The sequence below is a fragment of the Gossypium hirsutum genome, chromosome D08 (assembly GCF_007990345.1).
Source record: "Gossypium hirsutum isolate 1008001.06 chromosome D08, Gossypium_hirsutum_v2.1, whole genome shotgun sequence".
NCBI classification, from domain to species: domain Eukaryota; kingdom Viridiplantae; phylum Streptophyta; class Magnoliopsida; order Malvales; family Malvaceae; genus Gossypium; species Gossypium hirsutum.
The window spans coordinates 39,460,663-39,482,509 of NC_053444.1; the positions used below are offsets into that span (position 1 = coordinate 39,460,663).

The 21,847-nt window shown below is 34.7% G+C and overlaps 1 non-coding gene across 1 annotated transcript; it reads left to right on the top strand.

Moving 5' to 3' along the window:
* Positions 1–564: 564 nt before the first annotated feature.
* Positions 565–670, top strand: LOC121220611 (small nucleolar RNA R71). The gene has a single exon (XR_005917831.1). It is a non-coding gene; the product is annotated as a small nucleolar RNA R71 (small nucleolar RNA).
* The last annotated feature ends 21,177 nt before the right edge of the window (positions 671–21,847 follow it).

Here is a 21,847-nt window from a genome sequence, read left to right on the forward strand (position 1 = left end):
TAAGTTGCTTGGTACAACACCTTGGGGTTCATTTCTAAACTCATCAGCTAATTGTCCCGTTTGATTTTCCTAATTCTCCAGTTTTGTTTCTTAGCCTTGAACCAAGACATCATTTTCAGCAATGCATGCCTTCAACAAATTCTCAAAATTATTTGAAAGCTCAACTTGCGGTGGGTTTTGAACTTGTTGATCGAAACTAAGAGGTTGATTTAATTTATGTTGCATGTAAGTGTTGTTCGGTCCACCTCCTTGGTAGAGGATTGGTGGCTGAGCTGTAACATGATTTAAACCGTTAGTAGTAAACTGTTTCAACATTGAAGAGAAAGATGATACCTAAGTTGAAAGTGAAGTAAGGGCGTCTATTTTATGTACTCCGACTGCTCGTCTTCTTGAAGCTACTTGATTTGTCAGCCACTGGTAATTATTACTAGTTATTCTCTCCATGATTTCGTGAGCCTCATTATAAGACTTCGACAAGAGAGCACCATTCACAGAAGCATCTACCACCAACCTTGTGTGTGCATGAGACCATTATAGAATGTCTCTAATTGGATACAATGTGGAATCTCATGCTAAGGGCATCTACGTAGTAACTCTTTGAATTTTTCCCACGCCTTGTATAAGGACTCATCATCCAATTGTTGAAAAGTGGTGACATGATTTTGCAACTTAGCATTTTTGCTAGGTGGGAAATACTTTACTAGAGAGCATTTAGCTAATTCTTGCAAAGTAGAAATTGAGTTGGATGGCAACGAATTAAGCCATACTCATGCTCAATCTCACAACGAGTATGGAAATAACTTCAACCTTAGTGCATCTTCAGTTACACTGGCTCTCTTAAAGGAATTGCTCACCTTTATAAACATTCGAAGATGAAGATGTGGATCTTCTGTGGACATTCCACTGAATTGGCCTATTGTTTGAAGAATCTAAAACATCACATGCTTCAATTCAAACTGCGGTGCCTCGATCTCTGGTTTCCTAATTCCTGGATTTAGTTCATTAAGAATTAGCACAACATATTGTCTTATGGGTTGGTCGTTATCATCAGTAATAAGGATTAGATTTCAAGCATTAGCGACTCTATTCCCTTGAACATCATTTTGATTCTCAAGGCCCATTTCTACAGCTTGTCTTTGGGCTAATCTTTCTCGTCTTCTTTATCTAAATGCCCACTCGATTTCAGGGTCTACAGGGAGTAAATCGATGATTCGATCTATGCTCACGATGACCTGAAAAGAAAATCATAGAGAACTCAAAATTAAAGAATAAAATAATAATAAAGGGAAAGAGAAAAAAAGAATTAATTAGTAAAATTATAAATTAAGTAAAAATAAAATAAAAACCAAATTGCAAAGAATAATTTTAAAAAAATCATTAAGGCAACAGTCCCCGGTAATGGTGCTAAAAACTTGTAACGAGATTTTTGTGCAAGTGTACACAGTCATTCAAGTAATAAGTAAGTAAAATGAGTTATCCTTTTCACAGGGACTGTGTATGTTAATTAATTATTTAAAAAATTATAGTTAACAATTTGATGTAAAAAAACCAAGATAAATTGAATGGTGATAATTAAATTATCTAGATACAAAATTGATCGCTAATGCAATTTTAATCTAAGTATGCAAACTATCTAAATGAATGAATGAATGGACTTTAGCAACAAAAACAATTAACATAAAATAGGCTAGGATAATTATATTAATCAACTCAATTCATTTTCATCATGCTTAACAGTGTTCGGAAAACATTCTATGGCGATCTTTCATGAGTTTGGGAACCAAATTATGTCCTCTTGGAATCTTTTACTTAGTGAAATATGCATTTTACTGATCATATTAAACTAAGGGTTTCTTAGCATTTATGCGAGGTAACAAGGACATTTACGTTTGAAACAATTTAATCACATAAACTTAAAAACTATGCAAGAAAGTAGAGCTAACTAAAGATATTATGAACCTCTAATTTAGTTGAATTTAATGATCTAAATTGAGCATTGCACTTTTCAATTATGTGCCTACTAGCCGTCGTCTGGTTAGGATCGCTAAACTAATCTGAATGCACCCAATCACGTATGAGTGAAATATATCTTATTTTAATTGAAAGTAGGATCGACTGAGGCACAAACATGTTAAACATAAATCAAATAAATATTATTGAATTAACATAATCATCCTAGCAAACATAATTAAACTAACATTGTTGATGTCAAGAACAATAAACACATAGCAAAAATAGTTAAATTAAATAACAGGAAGGAAAGAGTAAACTCCAATTTAGTTCAGCAACCTTTCAGATATTTCTGACTGATGTGTTCCTCCGTTCTGCTCGTTGCTCTTTTGCTAAGATTTCTTAATGTGGCCGGCCAAAGTAGTGTTTTGACAAAGCTTTTGTTGACTAAAGAATGGAAAGGGAGATGGGAAGGCTAGGAGTGGGGAAAAGGGAACAAGCGAGGAAATGAGAGAATGCTAGTGAATGAATGAATGAAGGGATGATTTGAAAGGTGAAAGGTGTGTGGTATTTATAGGTGAAGTTGGTGGCTGATTTTGCTAAAAATAGCATCACATCTCCCTTGATTCTCTCCCTTCTATGGTCAGCCATGATGTGTGGAAAGGTGGGTGATTTAGTTGCTTGATTTGAGCACAAGATTATGCTATATTTAGCCAGGGTTGGACGGTTTCAAAGGTAAGACCTGTGTGCAAATTTATGATATTTTTCCAACTGCAGGGACCTCTAATAAAATATCCTAAAGCTGATTTTTGGGCAGCCATTTGCTTGTACCGAAGTTGGGCTTGACTCCTCCTTGTTGGACAGTTTCTTGGTCCAATAATTAATCAGACATGTCCATCATGTAGTGACACTTTTAATGGGTAAAAGTAATATCCTTATGACCTAGTTTTGTATGGTCTTGCCATCCAAATTAGTAATTAACATGAAAATAATATAAATTATGGATAAAAATCATGTAATAAAGCATAATTTCACATACTTTATAAATTCATGTCCAATATTAATATTTAAGTAAAATTCACTTAATTCAATAATAATTACTGACGATTAATATAAGTATTAAGTCAAAATGTAGTAAAAATATATAGAAAAATCCTATATAATTTTGAGTTTACACACCCCCAAACTTAAACCATTGCTCGTTCCGAGTAATGCAAAGTAAAAATTTAGATAGAGCACTCTTGTAATTGGTTTAAATAATATCATTAAGTAGCACCAACCTTTGCACATAAGCATAAATAAACAAAATCATACTCACAAACCCTTTTTATTGATAAGTCGCTCATATGCAAACATTATTTCAAAACTTTATTCTAAGTGCGGAAAAATGCTAGCATAAGTCATAGAGTGCATGCTTTTCAAGATCATACATACTATTCACCATTTAATCAAAGTCTGCTTATTGATCAAACAAAAAAATCACAAGGTTTAATTAATGGTCCTTCCAAGCTTAGCTGTTTCGAACACCAAAGCTTCCATTTTCCTGGAAGCTAAGAATTATAACCAAACTCACAAGTTAAACTCAAAATTTTCAACTTAAAACTCAGTTTTCCCTGGGAATAAGATAAAGAAGAGGAGAAGGTGAAACAGATTTGAGGGGAAGTCTCCTCGGGAAGTCATTTCCTATCTATTTATAGCCCTTCATGCTTGGTTATCAATTCCATTGAAACCATCTGTTGGTAATCATTTTGTCTCTCACTAACCAACTAGTTTTAATCCAACCAAACCAGAATTGGGTCTTAACCATGTCCAATTTTGTCACTAAATTTTCTTGATTTTTCAGTAGGGCCGCCAACTTATGTGTTCTTTTAATTTAATCCGAAGTTGTTGTAAATTTTTGGGTTAAAGGGAAACTAGGTGTAACACACTTACCTAGCTGTACCGTGATAAAGATTAAATAAATAACACATATATCAGACTCAAGGTATGAACGAACTCACCAGAATACCTAACTCAAAGCTTTGTCTACTCTACAGGTTCCTTCCTTTTGGTACCGAGACCTTCTCTATTTTCTTTGGCTAAAACAATAAAATGACCTATTTAAACATAAGAAATAACCAAAATTTTATGAAATGGCATGAATCTGTAAACATGTAAACAATTTCTGGATGGAAGTTTCCTTCTTACCCAGTATCCAAAAGAAAATCCTACTAAACCTCTCTTGTAGACACTTCTTTCTATCTGGTAAAATTTAAAGGAATGTTTAAGAGTTTACCAGCAGACAACTTAAGACAGAAGCTCTGGTAAGCTTCACAAAGAACACCTTTGTTAAAGACAAAGAACTCTCTCATGGTTTTCTTCGATGATACAAAATTTAATAGAGAAGATGAAACAAAAATACTCTCTCTACTATCAAGCTATCCCATTTATAGATAACTCACATCCAAATCCCACTCAAGATTATTGTAACGGTCCAAAACCCGGCCTAGAAGTTACGACCGGATCCTAGAGGTTACATTGGCCACCAAAGTGACCTAGTACAAGACAACTGATTAAATTTTCAAAAGTTACCTACAAAAACCACATTCGTTTATATTTCACTAAAATTGGAAATATCCTCGAATTATGCTTTACAATCAGTAGTTTGATAATTGCAAAAACTAGTTTAAAATTTAATGTACAATTTATAGTTATTCTCTATTCAAACAGATAGAATTAGAAATCATTTAAACTGAAATCTCAAAATATCATAGCTGTGGAAAATTGTCTCATTTTTCTTTTGATTCAAAAACCATAAGTTGTTAACTGAAAACCAAGTGATTATTAAAGACCGTAACAATTTGGGTAACAAAAATACTTGTTTGAAAACCACAATCTTAATTCCTAAAAAATCATCAAACTAGTCCAATAAAAACTTATACCACAACCCATAAATTTTATTTTCAGTCCAAATGAAAACAATTTATCAGAACTTACGAAAAATTTTATTAAAACCAAATCGAATTGAGAAATTCTGAGATATTCGACTTGCCGAGTCCAACGCCTAATCTCACGGATTACTTGAAAGGGAAATTAAAAGGGGTGAGCTAAATGAGCTAAGTGTGTGTCCGAAACAAAAGCAAATGGCAATGGCGAAGAACAAAAATTATGTAGTAACATTCCATTAACAAAGATAATCGATCACAAGATTCCAACCACACATGTTACTTAGTCACATCAAATTATACAATTCATCTTGCTAATATTCCAACAACCATATACATTTTCCAAAAGTTCATACAATCATAACATGCTCAGACATGTAACAAATGCAACAACAAAAATCCAACCCACCCAACTAAAGACCACTTCGTCCACCCTGCACACCACAATAGGGCTATGGTAGGCCCATCAACCTTGCACATCATAATAGGGTTATTGTAGATCCTTCCACCCTAAGCACCATGATGTGGTCGTATGCCAAATAAATATAAGAAATGTTGAGCTAACATATATATATTGTGGTAGCACCGCTATAACCAAATATTATAGTTAAATTGTCGAATCAAACTTCCTTCTCTTCATAACCAAATCCCAACCATAATGTAAATGTACATATGATCAATATTATGTGAATGAAAAAACAATTCAGACAAGCTAATAATCAAAGTAACAAAATCAGAATTCGACATACTTGTATTCAATTATAACATAGCAGAACACGCTAATCACAATGTCTCAAATATCACATTGAAACTTATACAAACATCAAAACTAATTCAAAAAACCATGTACTCGCCCATATGCATCACAAAATTTGTTCGGGATCGACCCAATTAAGCAACAAGTAACAAAAAAGTGGAATAAATTGAGAAATTGAACACACAAATTTAACGTGGAAAAACTCCTCCAAATAGGATAAAAAACCACGGGCAGAGATAATTTTACTATAATGGCAAAAGAACGAAGAGTACAAAAGATAGAGATAAAACTAAACCCCAAAAACCCGAAAACAAAGAACCCTCAAAACGTAAACACAAGATTATCTAAATGTGTTATGAGTTCTAATCTCTAATGGGTGTTTTTTACTAAGGTTGCAAAAGAGCCTATTTATAGGCTAAATTCACATGTCAAATAATAATAAAATAATCTAAACTAATCAGTGTTTGACTGAAACAAATAAACAAAGTTTAACTAAAAGATTATTTCTCAAATTTGACTGAAAATAGGAGTCATACTTAACAAATCTCCACCTTGACTCATATTTCCACAACGCCATCTTTGCCAAAGCTCGCCACGAGCCTATCTTGAACTATGCAGGGAATTAACTGAGTCGAATCTGTGCTTAGAAACTGGAAGACTTCTAGCCTTCGACTTGAACACTGCCAAATCAAAACTAACCCAGGTCTGATTTTCACGAACACAGTGCCCTACCTTTTCAAAACCTGCATCCAAAAGAGAACCTCTCTTCAACGAAACGGTCATACATTTTTCCCTCTTATGACCAAGTTGCCTCCGCTCCAAACGAGTTGACTTCGACTCTGTAACGGATGAGGGATGTCCGATTTCACCGGTCATTATAGAACCTTTCAGAATATAAAGACTGCCAATTGTTTTCCCTTTTAACAAAACGGGAGGTCCACGAGATACTTTAATAGCGCTTGATTCGATGTTGATTCTGCATCCTTTCAAGTCTAAAATACTCAAGGAGATGAGATTCTTTCGTAAATCAGGTACATACCTGACATCTGAGAGTGTCCTAATTGTCCCATCGTGTGTCCTGATTTTAACAGTTCTAATACCAACTACCTTACTAGATGAATCACTTCCCATGCGCAGAACTCCACCTTCAACCGAACTGTATGTAGAGAACCATTTTCTATTGGGACACATGTGGAAAGAACATCCCGAATCTAGGATCCACTTGGACGTGAGCTTAGAGTTATCGATCGTTGACACTAACAAGAAATCATCACCATTTTCATCGGCCAAATTAGCACTAGTTACATCTTCCTCGTTACTCTCAGTAGCTTTTTTATTTCACAGTTTATAACAATTTGCTTTGACGTGACCTAACTTTTTACAATAGCAACACCTTTTGTCTAGTTTCTTTGATGTTACTAAAACGAAAGCTTGCCTATCTACCTTGCTATCCAAATGAAGCTCATCGTCGAGTTTGTCTCTACTCAACAAATGACCCTTCACATCTTCGAACGAGATTTTGTCTCTGCCATAAATCAAGGTTTCCTTGAAAGACTTGTATGAAGGGGGTAAAGAGCACAATAATAGCATAGCTTGATCTTCATAATCAATAAGAACCTCAACGTTCTTTAAATCATTTAAAAGAGTAATGAATTGACTCATGTGATCCCTAAGAATCTCACCTTCATTAATGCGAAACGTAAATAGACGTTGTTTCAACACTAAACGGTTAGCCAAAGACTCAGTCGCATAAAGAGTTTCTAACATTTTCCACAAGGCGGATGAGGTCTTCTCCATCAATACCTCTTGCAATACCGTATTCACGAGGCACAACTGGATTGCAGACAAGGCCTTTTCATCAAGCTCTTCCCATTCTGTTTTATTTAGATTCTCAGATTTTTTCCCGGTAACAACCTTTTTCAAATCGGATTGAGCTAGAATTGCCATCATCCGAACTTGCCACAGAGTGAGATTTGTCTCACCATCAAATTTCTCAATTTTAAACCTTGTTGTTGCCATATCTGAATGGGCTGATCTTTGAACTAGCTCTGATACCACTTGTTAGGGATCGACCCGATTAAGCAACAAGTAACAAAAAAGGGAATAAATTGAGAAATTGAACACACAAATTTAATGTGGAAAAACTCCTCCAAATAGGATAAAAAACCACGGGCAAAGATAATTTTACTGTAGTGGCAAAAGAACGAAGAGTAGAAAAGATAGAGATAAAACTAAACCTTAAAAACCCAAAAACAAAGAACCCTCAAAACGTAAACACAAAATTCTCTAAATGTGTTATGAGTTCTAATCTCTAATGGGTATTTTTTACTAAGGTTGTAAAAGAGCCTATTTATAGGCTAAATTCATATGTCAAATAATAATAAAATAATCTAAACTAATTAGTGTTTAACTGAAACAAATAAACAAAGTTTAACTAAAAGATTATTTCTCAAATTTGACTGAAAATACGAGTCATACTTAACAAAATTAAATCTAACAAAAGCATATTCATAAAAAATTCAAACACAATTAAAGTCCTACACACTCCTATAGAGCTTCAAACATCCAAGGAATCGATCAAGAATTAAAACAGACCACTTTGTGAAAAGGGTGCAAAAACTGCAGAGATAGGGCCACACAACTGTGTGGGAGGGTTTAGACCGTGTGATAGGCATACACGACCGTGTAAAGGAGGGACACACCATGTCACAGATGCACACCTTCGTGTGAAGGAGGGACACACCGTGTGACAAAGGCACACATCCGTGTGGCTAAGACATAGGCTCGTGTGACTGGGTTACACGACCATGTGAGCAGACTGTGTAACTCACTATGCCCGTGTGACAAAGTAAACATATTCTAAGGAGCAGGGAAGACACGACCGTGTGATTGAATGACACAACTGTGTGAAAGAGGCACATGATTGTGTGACTGAAGCACATGCTCGTGTGAAAAATGAAAATTTTCCCAAATAGAGGTCACACAACCATGTAACCTACTCCAGACCATGTGACTCAAAAATAACCTAATTTTTGCAGTGGCACACGATTGTGTGGTTCGTAAACCACCCCAAAATTGGTTGAATTTCGTGAAACTCAACACCAAATCGACCGTTAACCACTTATAGTTCAGAAATACACCAGATTTTGCAATGCCTTGCACCAATGAACGATACCAATCAACTTGTTTATGAAATCACATAAAACCTAAAAGGGTTTTCGATTGAAATCAAAAAGAAAAGAATCAAAGAGACCCAATGCAACTATAAAAAAGGAATCGACATATAAAGTTACCCGCTTTAACACTTGATTAGATGAAAACCGAAAGGACAATGAACCTTGAAAAGCGGTAGCATCAAAAGCTTAAACATCGAATAAGGATGACACAAAATTATTAAACTTTAAAGTATAGAAATGGCGAACAAGGAATAGAAATTGAGTAGCGAGAATGACACAAGATAAAATTGATGATGAAGGAAACAAAGATTTCAGAAGAAAAAAGACCAAATTTTAAAATTGAGGAAGAGAACAAAAATATGAGAATGGGAGAGGTGAGAAGAAAATGGAATGTGAAAGAAGTTGGGGTTTTATATTATTAAAAACCAAATAAATAAAATGAATTAAAATAATATTGAACAGAACCAATCAGATATGTTTTTAAGAAATTGAAGCCAAACACAAAAATAATTTCCACTTAACGCACCTAATGATTCAAACCCAAGACCTAAGTAAAATTGACGCTTAACCATTGAACCATGAGGCTCATCGTTGTCCTTAAATGCAAAAGGAAACGTAAGAATCTAACTGAAGCCAATTGACTCAACCAACAAAATTAATACTTCTAAACCCAAATTTTAAGGTGTTACAATTCACCCATCCTTAAAGAAATTTCATCCCTAAAAAATTCCACTAACTGAATAATCGCCTAAACACAAGACTCACCACTACGCTTTTGCTGCACACTCTAATCCTGACGCACTACCATACCATACTTACCTTACAATCTGTTATGCACAGTCTTAAAGGATCTACCGTACTATCACACGCACAATCTATTAACCAAACAACCAGAAAGCACATTGTATCCAAAAAAAAAACAACACACCATTCACATAACCTAAAATCATACGTATCTAAACATCGGCAAGGACACTCCCTAATCCGATGCTCCGCGGACCCAAATGTGAAACATGCTCCCGAGTTTTTCTGACATTCGCCTAGATGGCGCTTCTTACAATGTCCACAAACCAAAATATCCACGCCACTACAAAAACCATCCATATTACATTTACTAACATTCTACTAAGATCTAACACGCTTCGCAGGTCAAAGCTCCTAACTCGAAGGACTATGACATCTCTTATTCCTACATTCCACACACCTACCTTGAACCACTTCCCTAGTTCTTTCCAAACTAGCCTCAAAGATTCTCTCCAAAACTTCCTTCACTAACTGGGTTAATGCCTCGGTGAAACAAAGGACTTATCTAAGGTCCCACAAGGTAGATTCTCACAATCTCTCTTATCATTGGATTCCATAGCAGTCATTGAGTCTAATATCCTAAAGTATCTGCAGTTTTCGTAATAGAATAATCAGAAACAATAATATTAAACCTTACACTTCTAATCTTACATTTTCGAATTTCTTACGAACCAATATTGGAGTCTCAAACACTTTGTTTCAAGAAAAAAAATTTCAAGCATCGTGCTATGTTTCTGTCAAAACCCTTTTAAAACTATGCATGCAGACACGTTCAAAAAACACAGGACGAGTTTTTACAAACCTGGATTTGATATCACAAAATGAAATGATCCAAAACCCGACCTAAAAGCTAGGATTGGACCCCAGAGGTTACATTGGCCACCAAAGTGACCTGGTTATTTAAAAAGTTACCTACAAAAACCACTTTCATTTATATTTCACTAAAATAAAAAATATGCTCAAATTATGCTTTGCAATCAACAGTTTGATAATCGAAAAAAATAGTTTAAAATTTAATGTAAAATTTATATTTATTCTCTATTCAAATGGATCGAATTAGAAATCATTTAAACTGAAGTCTCAAAAGATCGTAGCTGCAGAAAATTGTATCATTTTTCTTTTGATTGGAAAACCATAAGTTCTTAACTGAAAACCAATTGATCATTAAAGTTCGTAACAGTTTGGGTAGCACAAATCCTTGTACGAAAACCACAATCTTAATTCAAAGCAAATCATCAAACTAGTCCAATTAAAACTTATACCACAACCCATAATATTTATTTTCAGTCTACATGAAAATAGTTTACTAGAACTTACGAAAAAAATTATTAAAACCAAACTGAATTGAGAAATTTTGAGACCTCCAACTCGTCGAGTCCAATGCCTAATCTCACGAATTACCTAAATAGAAAACTAAAAGGAGTAAGCAACACGAGCTCAGTGTGTGTGACTGAATGACACGTCTGTGTGAAAGAGGCACACGATCGTGTGAAAGAGGCACACGATCGTGTGATTGAAGCACACATCCGTGTGAAAAATGTCATTTTTCCTAAACAAAAGTCATACGATTGTGTGACCAGCTCACGTGACCTACTCCAAACCACGTGACTCGAAAATAACTTAATTTTTACAGCGGAACACGACCGTGTTGATTGTCTGTGTGCGAAATACGCCTGTGTAGTTGCCTGTATGGTTCGTAAACCACCCTAAAATTGGTTGAATTTCATTAAAATCAACACCAAATCGACCCTTAATCACTTATAGTTTAGAAACACACCTAATTTTGCGATTCCTTGCATCAATGAACGATATCAATCCGCAACTTGTTTACAAAAACACACAAAACCTAAAAGGGTTTTCGATTAAAATCATAAATAAAAGAATCAAAGAGACCCAATGTAACTATTAAAAAGGAAACGTCATATAAACTTACTCGCTTTAACACTTGATTAGATGAAAATTAAAAAGATAATGAAACCTTGAAAAGCAGCAACGTCAAAAGCTTCAGCACTGATTAAGGATGACACAAAATTATTAAAGTTTAAAGTATAGAAATGGTGAACAAGGAACATAAATTGAGTAGCGGGAAAGACACAAGATAAAATTGATGATAAAGGAAACAAAGATTTCGGAAGCAAAAAGACCAAATTTTGAGAATGGGGAAGAAAAAAAACATGAGAATAGGTGGCGTGAGAAGAAAATGAAATGTAAAAGAAGTTGGGTGTTTTAAAAAAAATCAACTAAATAAAATGAATTAAAATAATATTTAACAGAACTAATTAGATTTTTTTTAAGAAATTGAAACAAAACACAAAAAGAATTCCCACTTAGCATACCCAAGGATTCGAACCAAGACCTAAGGAAAACTAACGCTTAACCACCTAACTACTAGGCTCATCCTTGTCCTCAAACGTAAAAAGAAACATAAGAATCTAACCAAAACCAATTGACTCAACCAACAGACTTAATACTTCTAACCCTAAATTTTGGGGTGTTACAATTACTCTAATCATTACTTGTTTTAACACGCTTTCACTTATTAATCACTTCCTACGAGGCTCTCCAAGTGTCTTAATTACCGACACGTTACCTCCACTAGGAAGTTAGATGACTAAAATGTGTCCCACTAACTATTATACTAGCATTAGTAGTGACCCAAAAACACGGGTGGTGGTCTTATTAGAGGGAAAGTCCGCCTAAGAAGGTTCTCGCCATTCGCAAAGTGGAACTCTATGTTTTGGCGAAGTTCTAGAAAGTACTTTACCATGAAGTTACCAACTATAACTGGTTTAAGTCTCATCACTCAGGCGGTCTTCGCCAGTATAGTCTCCCAAACCGAATTGGCTCGCCAAACCAGGGTGTGACAACTCCCCTACCCTTATAAAAATATTGTCCTCGAAATTTTGTACGTATGAAGAGATGCAGATACTGCTCTCTCATTATGCTTTCCCTCTATCATGTAGCTTATTCAACTTTATGGTTCTGCCACAACACTTTGACTAAGGGAATTTCTTTATTTCTAAGTATCTTGATTTCTCTATCCAAGATACAAACAAACTCTTTTTTATAAGGCAAATTTGGCTCCACCTCCCAGGTCTCCAATTGAACCACATGGTTTGGCTCAGAGCGATACCTTTGCAACATCGACACATGGAACACATCATGGATCTTAGATAGTTTTGGTGGAAGAGCTAATCAATAGGATACTAGACTAATGCGTTCCAAGATTTCATAAGGTCCGATGAATCTCGGGCTAAGTTTTCCCTTCATTGCAAAGAGAATAATCTTATTCTAGCGGTAGACTTTAAGAAATACTTTTTTGCCAACTTCATAAAATACATCTTTCCTTCTTTTGTCTACGTATGCCTTTTGGCAGTCTTGGGAAATCTTTAAGTGATTTTTGATGACCATTACTTTCCATTTTGTTTCGTGGACTTGGTCTAGGCTAACCAGCTTCTTCTTAGAAAGCTCCATCCATTAAATCGATGACTGTCACTTCCTCTCATACAACGCCTCAAAAGGTGACATGCCCAAACTGGCGTGATAACTGTTGTTATACGCAAAATCTACAAGGGATAGATACTTCTCCGAATTCATCCAAAAATCAATCACGTAACTTCTGATCATATCTTCTAGTGCTTGGATCATCCTCTCTGATTGTCCATCAATTTGTGGATGGAAGGCGGTGTTGAGCTGGAGCTTGGTTCCAAGAGACGTCTGCAACTTCTTCCAGAATCTTGATATGAATCTAGGATCTCGATCACACACAATTGAAGAAGGAATACCATGTAGGCAAACTATTTCTGAAATGTACAGCTCTGCCAACTTTTCCAACGAGTAGTTCGTACGCAATGCCATAAAGTGAATTAAATTTATTGATTAATCCAAGATCACCCAAATAGAATTATTCTTTGATGTGCTAAAGGGAAGTTCCAAAACAAAATCCATCGTAATCCTTTCCCAATTCCATTCTGAGATCTCTAACGAACACAAATTACTAAAAGGAACCTGATGTTCAGCTTTAACCTGTTGACAAGTTAAGCATTTCGTTACAGACTTTGATATCTCCCTTTTCATTCCTGGCCATCGTAATAAGTTCCTCAAATTTCAATACATTTTTACACTTTTTGGGTTAAGTGAGTAGGGTCTTTGGTGAGCTTCTTTCATGATCACTTGTCTTAGACTTTCTTTGTTGGGAACATACAGTCTTTCAATGAAGCATAACTCCCTTTGATTTCATAGGCTGAAATTTCTAGCATCGCCAGACTTTATATGTTCCTTTATCTCATTACACTGTACATCCTTGAGTTGAGATTCCAATATCTAGGAAATGAAAACTGGTCGCACCTTTAATTCAGTGAGAATTGACCCATCATTAGGCAAACAAATTTTTGCTCTCAAGGAAGCCAAATGTGATATGATTCTTCTACTTAATGCATCCGCCACCACATTTGATTTGCCTAGATAGTACTTAATGGTCAAGTCATAATCCTTTAACTGCTCGATCCATCTTCACAGGAGCAAATTCAACTCCTTTTGGGTGAACAAATACTTCAAGCTCTTGTGGTCTGAAAATATGTGTCACTTTTCCCCGTAAAAATAGTATCTCTATATTTTTAAAGCCATGAGTTGGGTAATTCTTCTCATGAGGTTTGAGCTGGCATGACACATAAGCAATCACCTTCCCCTTTTGTATAAGCACACACCCTAACTCATTCAAAGATCCATCTGTGAACATGATGTACTCTACTCTCGATATTAGTTGGCTCAATATTGGGGCTTCAGTCAATGCTTTCCTTAGCTTATCAAAATTGTGTTGACATTCCTCAGACCAATAAAACTCGTCATCGTTCCTCAAAAATCGCATCAAAGGTGTTGCAATAATGGAGAACCCTTTCACAAACCTTCTATAATACCCCGCCAGACCAAGGAAACAACGTACTTTTGTAACGCTTTTTGGAAGATTCTATTCGAGTACAACCCGGATCTTTTCAGGATCTACCTTCATACCCTCTACGGAGATGACATGGCCCAAGAAGTGGACTTCCTTCAGCCAGAACTTACACTTGTTGAATTTTACGTTTAGTTTATTTTCTCGAAAAACATTTGAAACTATCTGCAAGTGTTCTTCGTTCTCCGCCTCACTCTTTGAGTATACCAAAATGTCATTAATAAAGAAAATAACATAACGATCAAGGTAGAGTTGGAAAACTTTGTTCATTAGATCCATGAATACCACCGGCACATTAGTCAAATGGAAAGGCATCACTAGAAATTCATAAGGACCATAGCGCGTGCGAAATGCAATCTTAAAGATTTCATCCCCTTTTGATATTTACCTGATAATACCCTGATCATAGATCAATCCTTGAAAATACCAAAGCTTCGCTTAGCTAATCAACAAGTCCTCAATCTTCGGTAGTAGATAATTAATCTTAATGGTTACCTTCTTCAACTGCCTATAATCAATACATAACCGGAGGGTCCTATCATTCTTCTTAACAAACAATATTGGTGCACCTCAAGGAGAAACACTCGGTCTGATGAACCCCTTATACAATAGTTATTGTAGTAGAGCTTTGAACTCTTTCAACTCTACTAGGGCCAATCTGTAACATCCCTTACCCGATTCAATCGCTGAACTCGAGTAATAGGATGCTACAGAAAAATAAAAAATAATTACATACCATTTATAATTCAAATCTCAATACAATATCACTTTATCCATATATGATTATTTATAACGTGCAATTCAATCAATTTTGGGTTTATATCGAGCTTACGAAAGCTTAAAATTAACTTAGTAAAAATTAGAGATAAATTTGAAATAAATACTTAAAAATGGAAAAAAATTACAAATAGGGGTTACACGGCCTTGTCCCCTGACCGTGTGAAAGGCTGAGGGCATGTGGGATGGGACACACAATCGTGTGGGCAAGCCATGTAATAGCCTGATGCCATGTAAAGCTATAGTTGCACAACCGTGCAAACAAATTGTGTAACTCACTGATGTCGTATGGGTTAAAAGTGAAAATATTCAAAAGATGTCACATGGCCATGTCGTCAAGCCGTGTACTAAATTGTGGTTGTGTGCACCAAAATCAACCTAAATGTGCATAACCTAAATATGCTCGTGTATGGCACATGGTCTTGTACTAGGCTGTGTTTACCTATAGAAACTTTTCAAAATAAGCTTTTTAACCCTAAATCACTTATTCCACAAGAAACATTTTAAACCAAATATCAACCAATTCAAAACCATCAATATTATACCAAAAACATCACTTATATCAACCAACCTAAGTGCCTAACAAATATGGCACAATTGGCACCCCAATCCAACAGTTCAAATTCAACATAGCACCCTATTCAAACAAGTTCAATAAGCATTCCAAGGAACCACAATTCCATTAACATGACATACAAGATTTAACCATTCATAACAAGCTACAATGATTCCATTATCAACCATACAAGCATATACAAATCCTTATCAAATCCATTCAAACCTAGCATATGCATACCATTCATTTACTAAGCTTATTTCAAAACATGTTACCAGATCACCATATAAGCATTATAACATGCATACCTAAAAAATCAAGAAAGATTACCAAATACAAAGATCATTACCAAACTTATAGCTATATACATATAACATTCAAAATGCCAAATTCATTCAAAACATAACATATACAACCACATAACACTACTAGGTACATGCCATGACCAAACCAAAATTATCACCAACTCTTGAATTCGGGATCGCCGCTGGATGCTAAAGTTGATGACTGAATCAAAAAGTACCTAACTTGTGCATGAAAAACAAAACCGTACGCTAAATATGTAACAACCTGTTTTTCAGTGGAGTTGGAAATAGTGGTTTCGGGACCACAATTTCGACGAGTGAGTCTAGAAATAGTATTTATTAATATTTGCGAGTTGATAGTGTTTTAGTAAATTTTGGTAATTGGATTGTTATCAATAGTCAAGTGGTTTAACCTTAAAGTCAAGTGGTTTTGAAAAATGAGGTATCGAGACCTCGATTCTGTAAACCGAGCCCATAAATATTTACTAAAAAGGTATATTGACGTTTGGTCAGGAAATTTTGATGTTTAGCTAATTAATTGAAGAAAAAAAAGGCTAAATCGTAAAAGTTGCAAAATTTACTTGCTATTGATTTTTATTAAGTAAATGGCTTATTTAGTTAATGGGAGAAGACTTATATGGTAATTAAACCATAATAATTATGTATGAACGATTAGTGGAAAAATTGAATTAAAATTATATGTTTTATAATAATATTATTAAATTAAACAAAAGATCAAATAATAAAACAAAGGAAAACATTTATCATCTTCATCATTTGGCCTTTCTTCATTCGAACTTCCATGACCATCAAGCTTGAAGTTTTTGCCTTGTTTTTGTTTGTGTATGTAAATGTAATTTTCATATGTTTTTCATGATTTTTATGTTTTTGAGATCGTTGTAGCTTAATCTAGCAAACCCAATGACTAATTTGTAAAAATTTTAAATGTATTGAATTATGCCATTGATGAATTGTGATGTTTTTTAAATTTTATGATAGATTTATAAGTTTGATAGTTAAAGAGGACTATTTTGTAAAGTGGTTTTAATTGATTTTTTAATATTTAGGGTTTAAATTGTTAAAATAGTAAAGTTACATGAATTCTTGTGAAATTTCAATAATTATTGGCAGTATATGTATATGTGAAAATTCAGCTAGCTTGGTTTTGGGCTTAATTGTGATAATTATAAAAGTTTCGAGTTTAGGGACTAAATTAAATAAAAGGTAAAAGTCTAGGATAAAAGTGTATAACATTGATAAAGGGTTATGTATGTGAATTTAAGTGTTTTAAAGTATTTGAATTAGTTAATTGAATGAAAATATTATATTTAGATTAAGAAACAAATCAGTTGGTTGATAATCATGGCAAAAAAAAAGTCGTCGAGTAGTCATCGTTGAAGTGTCCGTAGCTATTGTGATTAGTTAAATTCATAAATTGGTTAAACTAATTAGTTTTTGATTTTGTGATTTAATATCTAATTATATATGTTGTGATTTATTTCAATTACTTGTTAAATTGTAAATGATGAAATAGGCTAAGTTGTAATGTTAATTAAATTATAGGTTTTGTTTGAAAATGGGAAACTACATGGATGAATTCTTGTGATGAAATAATACGTATATGACTAAATTTTAGAGATATGAAACATGACCCATGTAAACCTTGTTAATGCTTAGGATACAAATGACATGCCATTAGGGTATTTGCCATTTCGGGTGCTAGTCTTGGATGTCCTACCGATGGTTGAGTGACCGCCTTCGGACGTACTAGCATCCAGAGTGTGCATACTGTAGTAAAAGACATATAAATGAGGCAGTATCCGAGGATCATACCCAAGAGAGGCTAGTGCTAGAACAATTTTAACTTTAACACCAAAATATCTAATTACTACTCGAAATAGGTTATCTTATGCAAATATAAAAAAAAGGGATTTTTGGGATCATTATAATAATAAAATATAGCAAATAAATAAATATCAATAAATTGAAAAGTGGAATAAATCAAATCTGATTATGGGTGGTTAGCTCGCTTTGGTAGCCTTCATCAACTGTTGCTTTGGGTTCATCGTCAATCAACTAGTTGATATCCTAGAAGGATCTCTCGATACATCCACTAGAATAACGAGTCAACAAGGACTAGTTATCTTTTAACCTCACAGTCCAGACTGGCTTGGGGTGAAGGTGTTCACGGATAAGCCATACCAAATTTGGGTTAATTCCTACCTTGATGACTTGCCAGGGTTGTCAAGCTTAGGGTTTAGGCTCTTCTTTTACCAAACGTTGATTCATTGAGTGAGCCTACAAAATAGTTAATAGATCATACATCCACTCGCTAGTCCCCCAAAGAGGGATTAGTTCCTCATGGCTTTCGTAAACAATATAGAATCAATATAAAGTGTAAACATATGTTGAACAACCTCCCCATTTTAAAAATCAAAATTTTCCAAATCATGTTTTCAAATTGTCCAAAGCCCAATATGGTTTGAAGCAAGCTTCTAGAGCTTGGTACTACTAATGAACTTCTTTAGTCGAAAATGGCTTTAGAAGAGGCAAAATAGACACCACATTTTTCATAAAAATTAAAGACAAATACATTTTAATAACAAAAATTTATGATATTATATTTGGTACTACTAATGAACTTCTTTGTCAAGAATTTTCTAAGATTATGCAATGTGAATTTGATATGAGCATGATGGGTGAGCTCAACTTCTTTTTGGGGCTTCAAATCAAGCAAACTAAAAATGACATATTCATCAATCAAGCTAAATACATCAAGGAAATGCTCAAGAAGTTTAAAATGGAGGACTTGAAGCCTCAATCAACACCAACGAGCACTTCAACAAATCTTGATAAAAATGAATGAGTTAAATGTGTTGACACTAAACTTTATAGGTCTATGATAGGGTCATTGCTTTATCTTACCACAAGGAGACATAATATAATGTTTAGCGTTTGTTTATGGTCTAGATTTCAATCATCCCCTAAGGAGTCACATTTACAAGCCATTAAAAGAATTTTTAGGTACCTTAAGGACACTCTAAATCTAGGACTTTGGTATCCCAAAGATTTATCATTTAGTTTGCATGCTTACTCCGATGCAGATTTTTGAGGATGCAAGTTAGATAGAAAAAGAACATTTGGAACATCTCAATTCTTAGGAAACATGCTTGTTTCTTGGTTCTCAAAGAAACAAAATAGTGTAGCTTTGTCCACAACCAAAGTGGAATATGTTGCCGTAGGTAGCTGTTGTGCTCAAATTCTTTGGATGAAGCAACAATTAGTTGACTATGAAATTTATATGGATCACATTTCTATAAGGTGTGATAACACTAGTGCTATTTTCTAAACCGAAAATCCCATCCAACACTCTAGAACAAAGCACATAGAGATAACACACCATTTCATTAAAGATCATTTGCAAAGAAGTGACATAGTTCTAGAGTTTGTGGATACTTTGCATCAACTAGCTGATATTTTAACAAAGCCTTTAGATAAGGAGAGATTTTGGATAATTAGGGAAGAGTTAAGACTAAGGAACATGCCTTCATAAGCTTCTTGTATAATCTTTTTTACATTCTTGGACACTTGTTTTGTTTTATGCATACTTTATGTATATTACTTGATTATACTTGTAAACTTGAAAAATTCCTTTTGTCTCTTTCTTCTCATATGTTTGAAATGTAGTTAATATGTGATATAATTAAGTTGGATAGTATTTTAAATCATAGATCAAAAATTGAGTATGTTAGTAAATGTATTTTCCACCTTTTGATTACTTTCAAGCATGTTTTTACTTGATTTTCTTGTAGATATTTGTTTAAACATGGTATTATATGATTTTACCTATATTATATATTTGTTTTTGTACATTCTTCCTTATAATTTTTCATTTTTTGATTAGTTGCTTCGGTAGTACGTATGGATGTATTGGTAGAATTCTGCCTAACTGGTATTTTTGGGTTTGTGTTCATGAGATATCAGTAGAAGTAGACTTCTACCGAAACTTGTCGACTTTTATCGGTAGAAGTGGACAAGTATCAGTTGATGCAGGCATATTTATACCCCAACAACGAATTTTTTTCACTACCGTATTCTTCCTAAAACCTCACCCCCCATTTTCGGTCCCCACCTCTCCAACACCCTACGTTCCACCATTTTTCCTCATTTTTTTACTCAATCTTGTCTCCCATGTGCCTTCCACTTCATTTTCAACAAGATTTTTACCACATGTCTCTACATTTTCCTCATTTCCCATGTTTTTAATGTAAGCCCTAAAATCTCAATTTTCAATTTTCTTATTTTTTATTCCAAACTCATACTAGTTTTAGAATAACATAGTTAGGGCTTAGTCTTTTTAGGTATAGCTTTATAAAATTTGTATGTTATTTTTAGGGTTTCATTAGAAAAATTCATAATTCATCACATTTGCAATTTTTTTAAAATTTGCATCTGCTATTATTGGGGATATAAATTGTTCGTATTATTGTTTTCTTCTGTAAGTACACCTTTTAAATCGACCCCTTAACCCTTAGTCTACCCATCTTTTAGATAAAATGCCTCTCCGTACATCCCTTAAGTGTTCTGCACCTAAACGCGCTAGCGGTGAGTCCTCTTTTGCTCCATTAGATCATCCTTCGATAATCGAATGTTTCGAGGACAGTGATGCCCTCAAAAAAATTAACACCTATTTTGCAACCTGTTTAGTTCAAACCTCGCGTCCCATTGATTTAAACTTTTTAGCAAATACCTTTTAATTCAAATACCTTAGCAACTCCGCAATTGGGGTTGGCTCGAATGTCTCCAACTTAGGGTTCCTTGCTATGACAACCTTCTTCAAGCGTTTTGCTCCAATGCCAAACTTAAACACGACCCGAACACCTACCTAGTTCAATTTATTACTTCTTTCGTCATGGGCCAAGAGATTACTATGTCAGTCGAAACCCTATCTACTTATCTTTCTATCAACAATGAGGGTGATAAATATCATACCGGCACATACGATACTTCCTTAAGTAGGCCAAATGATTATGTAGGCAACGACATGGACATTCATGAACATATCCTCCATATTATTTTTCACTTGGATCGTGCCCCAACCAATAAATATTCCGGCTTTCGTCATACCTATTATTGGATGTGGCATTACTTTAGAACCGACCATCTTCTCAACTTAGCCTCCATAATTTTTCTAAACCTTATCGAGATTGTTAGGTTACCAATGTCTAGAAACGAAACCTTACGTTACGGTATTTTCCTTTCTCATTTATTTCATACCCTTAAAATAAACGTAAGTGTAGACCCCAATCATGCCATAAACTCCTTTATCAATATCTCGATAGCACATAGTTGCAATTGAAAGTTTGATGATGAGGGAAATTGGGTCCACAAGTTCGACTGACAATCCTCAGTAGCTCAAGCATCAACAGTTCCACTGGTTGATACACAATCATCCGATGCTCCTACGTCTTCGCATGAGGCTTATCCAGCTCTCCCCACTCCGCCGTCCCTGTGCACCATATGTTTACTCAAGGTGATCAACGGGCCATCATTGCAAGTCAATGCACGCGTTAATGCATTAACTGCCCATTTCGACGATCGCTACAATCAATTAGACAAGCGCATCAATGAGTTGGCCTCTTGGTTT